The sequence below is a fragment of the Pelecanus crispus genome, chromosome 14 (assembly GCF_030463565.1).
Source record: "Pelecanus crispus isolate bPelCri1 chromosome 14, bPelCri1.pri, whole genome shotgun sequence".
Taxonomy (NCBI): Eukaryota; Metazoa; Chordata; class Aves; order Pelecaniformes; family Pelecanidae; genus Pelecanus; species Pelecanus crispus.
The window spans coordinates 3978384-3986048 of record NC_134656.1 but is presented as its reverse complement, the minus strand read 5'-3'; positions in this window follow the sequence as shown (position 1 = coordinate 3986048).

Sequence of the window (7665 nt, the reverse complement as noted above, 5' to 3'; positions counted from 1 at the left end):
ACATCCACCATCCCCCTTTGTACAATTTTTTAAAAATTTCTCCTCCCTCCATCTCCCCACCCAAACCCCCAGTGCCTCTGGCCAGTCACCCGATCCCAAGGTCTCCTGGCCTTCCTGCAGGCAGGGGACACACCTGCTAAAACCATCGGCGGGCGGCTCTGCGCATCAGACAGCTCCTACAAAAGCAGATGAAGGTGATTGCTCCTCTTGCTTCAGCCCAGCAGCCTGGGACCCGGCCCTCTGGCTTGTGGGGCTGGGGTGGGCCCCAGCCCGTCGGCCCCAAGGGCGCAGATCCCCGTGCATGGCGTGGATACCCATGCAAGGCTCTGAGACTCACCGGCAGCCCCCGAAACCCGTGCGGAGGGATGAATCCCCATGCCTCCCGGCCCCTGAAGCAAAGCCGAGGCAGCGCCGGTCACGTGCTGTATATGGGCAAGGCAGACCCAGATCTGGGAGAGCATAAACTTAGTATTTATCTCCACAAAGTGACTCAAGGCATTTCTGCACAGCATGCCGCTTCCCGGACTGGTATGTTTATACTGCATGGAATAAACATACCCCTTAGGCACTGGAACCGATGTCTGCCACGTCCCGGGATGATGCTCTGACAGCTTGCCAAGTAAGAAAGCTCTGCCCTTTCCGCCGTCCTTGGAGGACGCTGATGTGCACCGATGATGCCCATGCCACCGGGCCTGGCAGAGGAGGTTTGGGAGCTTTGCTGGGCGTGATGAAGCCTCTGGTGCTGTGACCAGCAGGGTGTGGGTGCTGGTGGCCTCGGTGTTCCTCCGAAACCGAAATGGCCCTTGCAGACTCCCGTGCTTCCCACCTCACGTGCTCCAAAGCAGCTTGTGCTCCCAAGCGGGATTTTGTCCATAGACATGGACAGATCAGACCAAATTTGCCATTAATGAGGGACTACTGAGATGTTTACAGTTAAGCAGGTATTAATGTATTTGCAACACTGGACCATCAGAACGGTAAATGCTTTTGCCAAGTATGTTTAAAGAAGCTACTTGACAACTCTTAATATTGCTTGCAGTTTACACCAGCAATCAAACTGATGTCTGACAATATGACCTGAAATATGGGCACTGAATAAAGGATAGATTTTGAAACGGTCCTATAAAACATATTTACAGGTTTTCGTCTTTTCATATGGCTGTTTCGCAAGATCCTTTTTTGTATACTGTTGCAAGTGGGACATCAACATTTGTCTTATAGTATTAATAGCATTTAATAATAATAATAGGATTCGGATAGGAAACATATGACAATGTTTTCTTGTAGGCTTCCATTAAAGAGCCTACAGTGAATTATAAACTCTTCCCCTTAAAATCCCAAGAATATCCTCAGCATCTTATGCTATTCAATATAGGTCAGATTTTGAGCCTAAATTATTTGGCAGAATCATCTCATATCACAGCTGTGGAAAAAATAATTTGGGATAAAAAGGAATTAAAATCCTTCCTGCTGGCAAGCTCATCAAATAAGCCAAGGGATAAATGGGCATGGAAGCCCAGCTAGGCTTGTTGCAAACAATTCTCTAGAACCCAAGACTGGATTTTAAAAAATAATTTTTTTTTTTTCCATTCTTTCCTTGTAAAAACAGCTGTAGGATGTAAATTGTCCCAGTGAGCGCAGGAGGAAGCAGAAAGAAGCCAGCTTCCATGGCTTAGTGGGTCACTAACTTCAAAGCTGAATTTAGCTGTTTGGGTGTTGCTGCTGTTAATGCTGGGGAGCTTTCGTCTCCACCTGACAAGCGAACGAGCTCACAGTGTATGAGTACAGCGGGCACGCTGCTGTGTTTCAAGGAATCTGCCGCTAAAAGAGATGGGTGGCACATCAGCATCATTTCCACAAATGGCAGCGACTGGGTACAACCAGGGAATCGCTGCAGCCGGGGGACGGAGGGAGCCCGAGCTCCGTTTTGACTGGAGATGCTCCGAATTCATACACCAGGATGCTTTGGAGAAAGGCTGCACTCATCACGGTGCTGCTGCGCAGCAGCTTTGGGTTCTGGGCTGAAGCACCCTCCAATCTGAACGGCTGCAAAACCCCCAGACAAATGGGAAGGCAGGTAGTTTTGCATTTCCAACAGTGTTATTGCTCAAGTGTAAAGCGTTACGCTGAATCTCCAATACTCAGCTCACGCTCATTTTGCTCCTGGAGCTCCTGCTCTACCTTAAAGGAAGCCCTGGGCTGTGTGGATCCACGTCTGAGCGGTCAGGGGTTGCGGGCAGAAGGAGCTGGTCTGGAGCGGGCCAAGCCTGCAAGCCCTTTTTCTAATATTATGTGGGGAATAAAGTCACCAAAGTCACCAGGATTTTTCTACACGCAAGAACTGCAGGATTTGGTCTAAGCACCTGATATGAGACAGCAATTTAAAGTACATATGTAGGCTGGGTGTTATATTTTTTACAAAATCATGGCCCAAAATCAAGCAAAGATAAACAGGTCATGAATATATTTAGGCTTGGAGCCAGAAGAACAGCCTTGCAGTTGGAGGAACTGCTGGTATTAAGATAAGGCACCAGAAATTTCTGTACACATTTTTCCAGCCTAAGCGGGGTGTGGATGGGGATCCAAGAGGCCTCTGGGAGCCTGGGAGGATGATGAGTACGTACAACGGGCATCCAGAGCTTACCGGCCCCTCTCTCCTGAACAGGCTCTAATCCGAGGTCCTCGTCCCGGGGATCCTATCACAGTCCACCCCTGTTAAATCCTCTCCTTAAATCAGCACACCCGGGGGGACCAGCGCTCTTTGGAGCTAAGCTTCACACTCACCACATCCATCTAAAGAGCAGCCACCGTGTTTTGGGGCCTCTGCATTCCCTGGAGCACATCCTCCCCCTCCTATTCAGTATGTCTCGGAAAACGCCCGGAGGTACCGTTCCCTACATGTGTTATGTACCTAAGAAATTATGAAACCCTTCCTAACTACGCCTACACGTTGGACCACTCCTGCTCGCCGCTGGCACATCCATCTCCCTTGGCTCTCCTGCATCCCAAACCCGTGAGCTGGGTTTGGCTCAAGCTGTTGGCCCCCCAGTACTTTAGCCGTGCGACCTGCAATGGTTTTAATCTGCCTCCAGCTGGTTCCAGTTGGGAGTCCTGGTTTGTCTTGGTCACTGCTGGAGTGGAGTGGCCGTGTCCCCTGGATTCCTGGATTCCCGAGTGCTCGCCCGCGGCGGGTGCCAATCCTCCGCTCTCGCTGCAGATTTCCAGTTACAGCAAAATAACGTGCGGAGCTCCAGGAGACAAGCGTTGCCAACAGACCTCTGTGCTGATAACTGTGTGCCTGGCAAAATGAGGCAGGCTCTCCCACGTGACACGTATTTAAAAAACGCGGAGCTGATTGATTTAATCATATAGCTCTGCACTTGGGAGGGCCGTGCGCTCGCGGAATGAAAAATGTATGTGGCGTTTACACGAGGATTTGTGAATGAATGAATCAAACCCTCTCCCCTGAACCATGTGGCGCTGCACTACATGCTGTTATTAATAGATCAATACATTTCATGGGAGTATCTTGTAAAATGTGTTTTCTGGAGAGGTCCCGCTGGAGATCAGCACATCTAGCAGTGAGTTTGGTAAGAGCAGGGCGAGCAGCACAGCCCTGCCAGAGAAAGAAGAGCAGAAAGCTGTGATGCCCAAGGGATGCGGGAGGAACATGCACTTTGGCTCAAAAATTCCTACAACAAACTTTGCTCGAGATAAAGGAGCAAAGGAACTCCCCAAATCTCTCCCTTCCAAGAACCACCACTGCATGCTGGACTTGCTAAGCCTATCCACGACTTCACAGCGTCCTTTCAAAAGTGTAAAGCCTTGCCCCGTGCTCTGTTCTGAACACCCGCGTTGTCCCTGGCCCCTCTGAGCTCCCGGCTGCGCCCCGCATTGCTGCACGCAACGCTGCCTGGGTGTGCGCTGCCTTTTTCACATGTGCAGGGTGCATCTGACCTTGGGAAGGACCTACACAAAATGCCCAGCCTGCTTAAATCCCCAAAATGGGACTTAAGCAAGACTTCAGTAATGCCTGGAATGAGTTTTCCTATGGTGAACTGAAGAGTGAAGCTGTGTTTCCCAAGCCAGCACTATAAATTGGCATTCCTTACTGCTCAGATCTCGGCCAAAAGGATTTCACTACAGAGGTGGTGGTGATCAGTCTCATGAAAAGGGCATGAATTAAGCCACCTTCAAAATATCTGTTGCTGTAGAGGCAATACCACCGCAGAAGATTCTAAGGGAGAAGAATCTGATGTGCATTTCTCTATTTTTGGTGCTTTTGGTTCCTGCATTGCAACCAGCTGTGTCCCCAGCACAGTTCCCTTTGCTTTGGGCTCGTTGGACTTCCTGCTTTCCTGCACAGCACCATCTCGGTTACATGTGCAAGAGAGGAACCTTTGTGTGGTGGCTGGGGGTTTTTTTCTGACATGGAGATTTATACTCACGGCTAGACTTGCACAAAATTATTTCTCACAAAATTTTACCAATCAAGTCTAGAGAGTAGCGGAAAATGTCGGTTTACTGCTGAGTTTAGTGGGAGGCTGATGCACGGGGAGGGCTGGGGGGGGTCTGCAAGCTGAGAGCAGCGATCTGTGCCGTGAGGGTGATTCAGCGTGTACGGATGCTTAAGGATCAGGAAGAAAAGAGTTGCGATGGCCTGTTATCGGAATTGTTTTGCATGACGGGCAATAAAGGATTCAATCGTTGCTATTTTGGATGGACTGAAAGCGAACAGAAATGCTTACACCATTGCTCTTTCAGATTTGTGTGCAATTTCAAATCCAACAATTTCAAAAGGCAGTTTGAACCCAAGCTGTGCTCTGAACCCGTTCCTCTGGGAAACCAGTTCACCCGCCCAGGCGTCCTACCTACATCGCATCACTGATGATGTCAGAGCTATAATTTGTCTCAACAAAATAAACATGAGCTGCCAGTCTCCCAGAAGGACTGATCTCTTCATGGGACGGCTTCTCTTCTGCTTTATTGCTCTGTGAGTTGTAACTCTAAGGGCAATTTCAGTGGCTTTTTGGAGATCATTGTGTAAAGCAGCCCTTGTGCTGTATGGAAATGTGGCAACACAAATGGTTTAACTCTGCAAAAATCATAGATCGCTGGCTCTGGTAGACATACGCCCCTCAGAGTCGTTAGCCAAACTCCAGTGAAGTTATTAAAGCGCTGCCATGCTCTCAGGGCAGGCAGGATCAGCCCACCGGGCTGAATGCTGCCCAGTGCGGTCCTGCAAACACGCGACCTTGAGCAGAACTGAACCTGCGTACAGAAAACCCAGAAAACCTCTGGGAAGCTCCGGGTTTCCTTGCGGGTCTCAGATTTCTTTCTCACAGCAGAATAGTTCAAGTCTGAGGCTGCCTGCATATCGCCAAATCAATACGTGCATTTATCTGTCAAGAATGACTTGAACAAGAGACTGATGGGCATAATTACAAGTATTAATGGACTTCAGCAACTATCTGTGTTTCTGCAGTGTGGTGGTGGGGTAACAGCAAGCCAGGGCCTGGGTAGGAGCAGAGTTTCCAGGGCTGGACCAAGTGCAGCATATAAAGTTTATTTCACTTCAGCAATTTGCTTGGAGGAGTACTTCGCTCAGAGCTGACAAAACTATTTTTTGTTTTTATAGTTATGGGATTGCCCTAACTATGAAATATGTGTCCCTGCCAGCCCCTCAAACACATCCTGCACGGAGGTGCGGGGCATCAGCTGAAAACGCTGCTGGAAAAAGGCAAGAAGCAACAGAAAAGTCCAACAAATGAAGGTGAAATCTGTTGTGGTCTTGTGCAATGGGATAAAAAAAAAAAAAAATCTTTGTAGAAAAAACTGAGGAGTTCATTATTTCTGGCAGGACTTCTGCACATTTTGCTTATCAAGGGTTTGTCACAGGGAGGAGATTATTTTATAGTTGCATAAAAGTTCCCTCCCTCCTGCAGTTCTCCCGGTCCCAGGCTGCCTCCCTGCAGTCTGAGGGGCCTCTTTACAGGATTGTATTTCCACTTCGCTCTTTTTTTTCTCTGGCTGTGGTATTTTTAAAAGACAGATTTATCCAGTTCACCACACGTGTTCAGCGCTGCTCTGGGTATGGCTGCCCCAAGTCAGTCGGAGCAGGGGACTGCGACCCTGCACCCCCCTCCCCAGCCCCTCCCTGTGCCAGCTCCTCTGCGCTGTGCCCGCAGCACTGAGATGTGAAATGAGAGATGGACGTTACCTGGGCTGAGCTGGTCCCCAGGGGAAGGTGCTGTGCAAGCTGGGGTCTGGCGATCGGGTGGTTGTGCCGTGAGAGCCCCGGGCTGCGCTGCCCAGCCGCTTCCCTCTGCTTCAGCGGGATGCGGTGCATCGCCAGCGCAGCTGGAGCTGGGAATGGAGGTGCCGCTTTCTCCGCCAGACCCATTGCCACTTTATAATCTGGATGTCTCAAGCATTTCTGAGCACAGACCTCCAGGACGTTGATTCCCAGAATATCCGCTGCCAGCGGATAACTCACAAGCTGGGACTTTGCTCCTCGGCGCAGAGCACAACTAAAGGGTTGAGCCCAGAGGAGCTTCTCCTGCCGAGCTCAGCCTCTGCTGCAGGGTTTTTTGGGGGGAAGCGGTTGCCACAGCAGTGCAAGTGAGATACAAGTTCCTGCTGCGATGCCAGCCTGTCAACCCTCACTCTTTTTCAGGGTCTGGCCTGGTGTTAATCAGAAGCTGACGAGAGAGATGATTGAATGTGCGGAAGAAAAACCCATCGGCAAGGGGCATGATCTCTGGCAAAGGGCTGCAGTCCACCTGGGACGTGGTGAAGGCAGAAGCGCGTTAACCCACATGCTCTGCACAACATACAACACCCCGTGCTGCCCCGCTGCTCCGCCCAGGTTGGCTGGAGGCTGTGCTGCCACAGCCAGCTTGCTGCTAATGAAGATACCCCATGGCATCCAACGAGCTCTGCAAAACTGCGGAGACGGGAGGAAGATGAGAGCCATCGAAATAATTTTTCAGCTTGGGAAGTTTAGCTGCTCTGAAATATTCTGGCAGCAAATGGCCACATGGACCCCCCCACCCCCCTCCCTGCTCCTTCCCTGGTGTGGGAACTGGCAGGGCCCCTCTGGTCCCCTTTCCCTGGCTCCGCAGCCATCAGTCGCCCAGCTCAGGGCAGACCCTGGGGTGCCCTCCTGCGTGGCTGAGCCCGTCTCCCTGGGAAAAAACATCCCCCTTCCCGGCTGGGTGCAGGGCTGACATCCCCGAGCCCTGCAGCTGCCCCGGGCAAGGCTGAGCCCGGCCCCCCGGCCCCACTCCCTTGCAGCTGGGGCTTTTTGGGGTGTTTTTGGTTTTTTTTTTTTCTGCTTGCTTGCTCTGGGGAGGTAGGAACGTGCTGTGGGATGTGCAGAAAGGATGCTCTTGACAGGCTGGGCGCTTGGCTTGCTGTGCTTTGCCCCTCGTTCTTGTGAATGGGCAAACGAAACCACGTTTAAATAGAAATAACTGCGGGTAAAGGAAATGGTGGTGCACCAGGCAGGGCAGGTACCATCTCTGGCACTTCTCCTCTGGTCTCCCTCTGTTTCGGCCCTGTTCTCCGCACATGCGCTAGGAACAGCCCAGCCTGACTCCTGGTGCAATGTCGTGGCTGCAGGGATGCTCACTGTAGCCCTTCTCATCCCATCCCTGGCTAGAG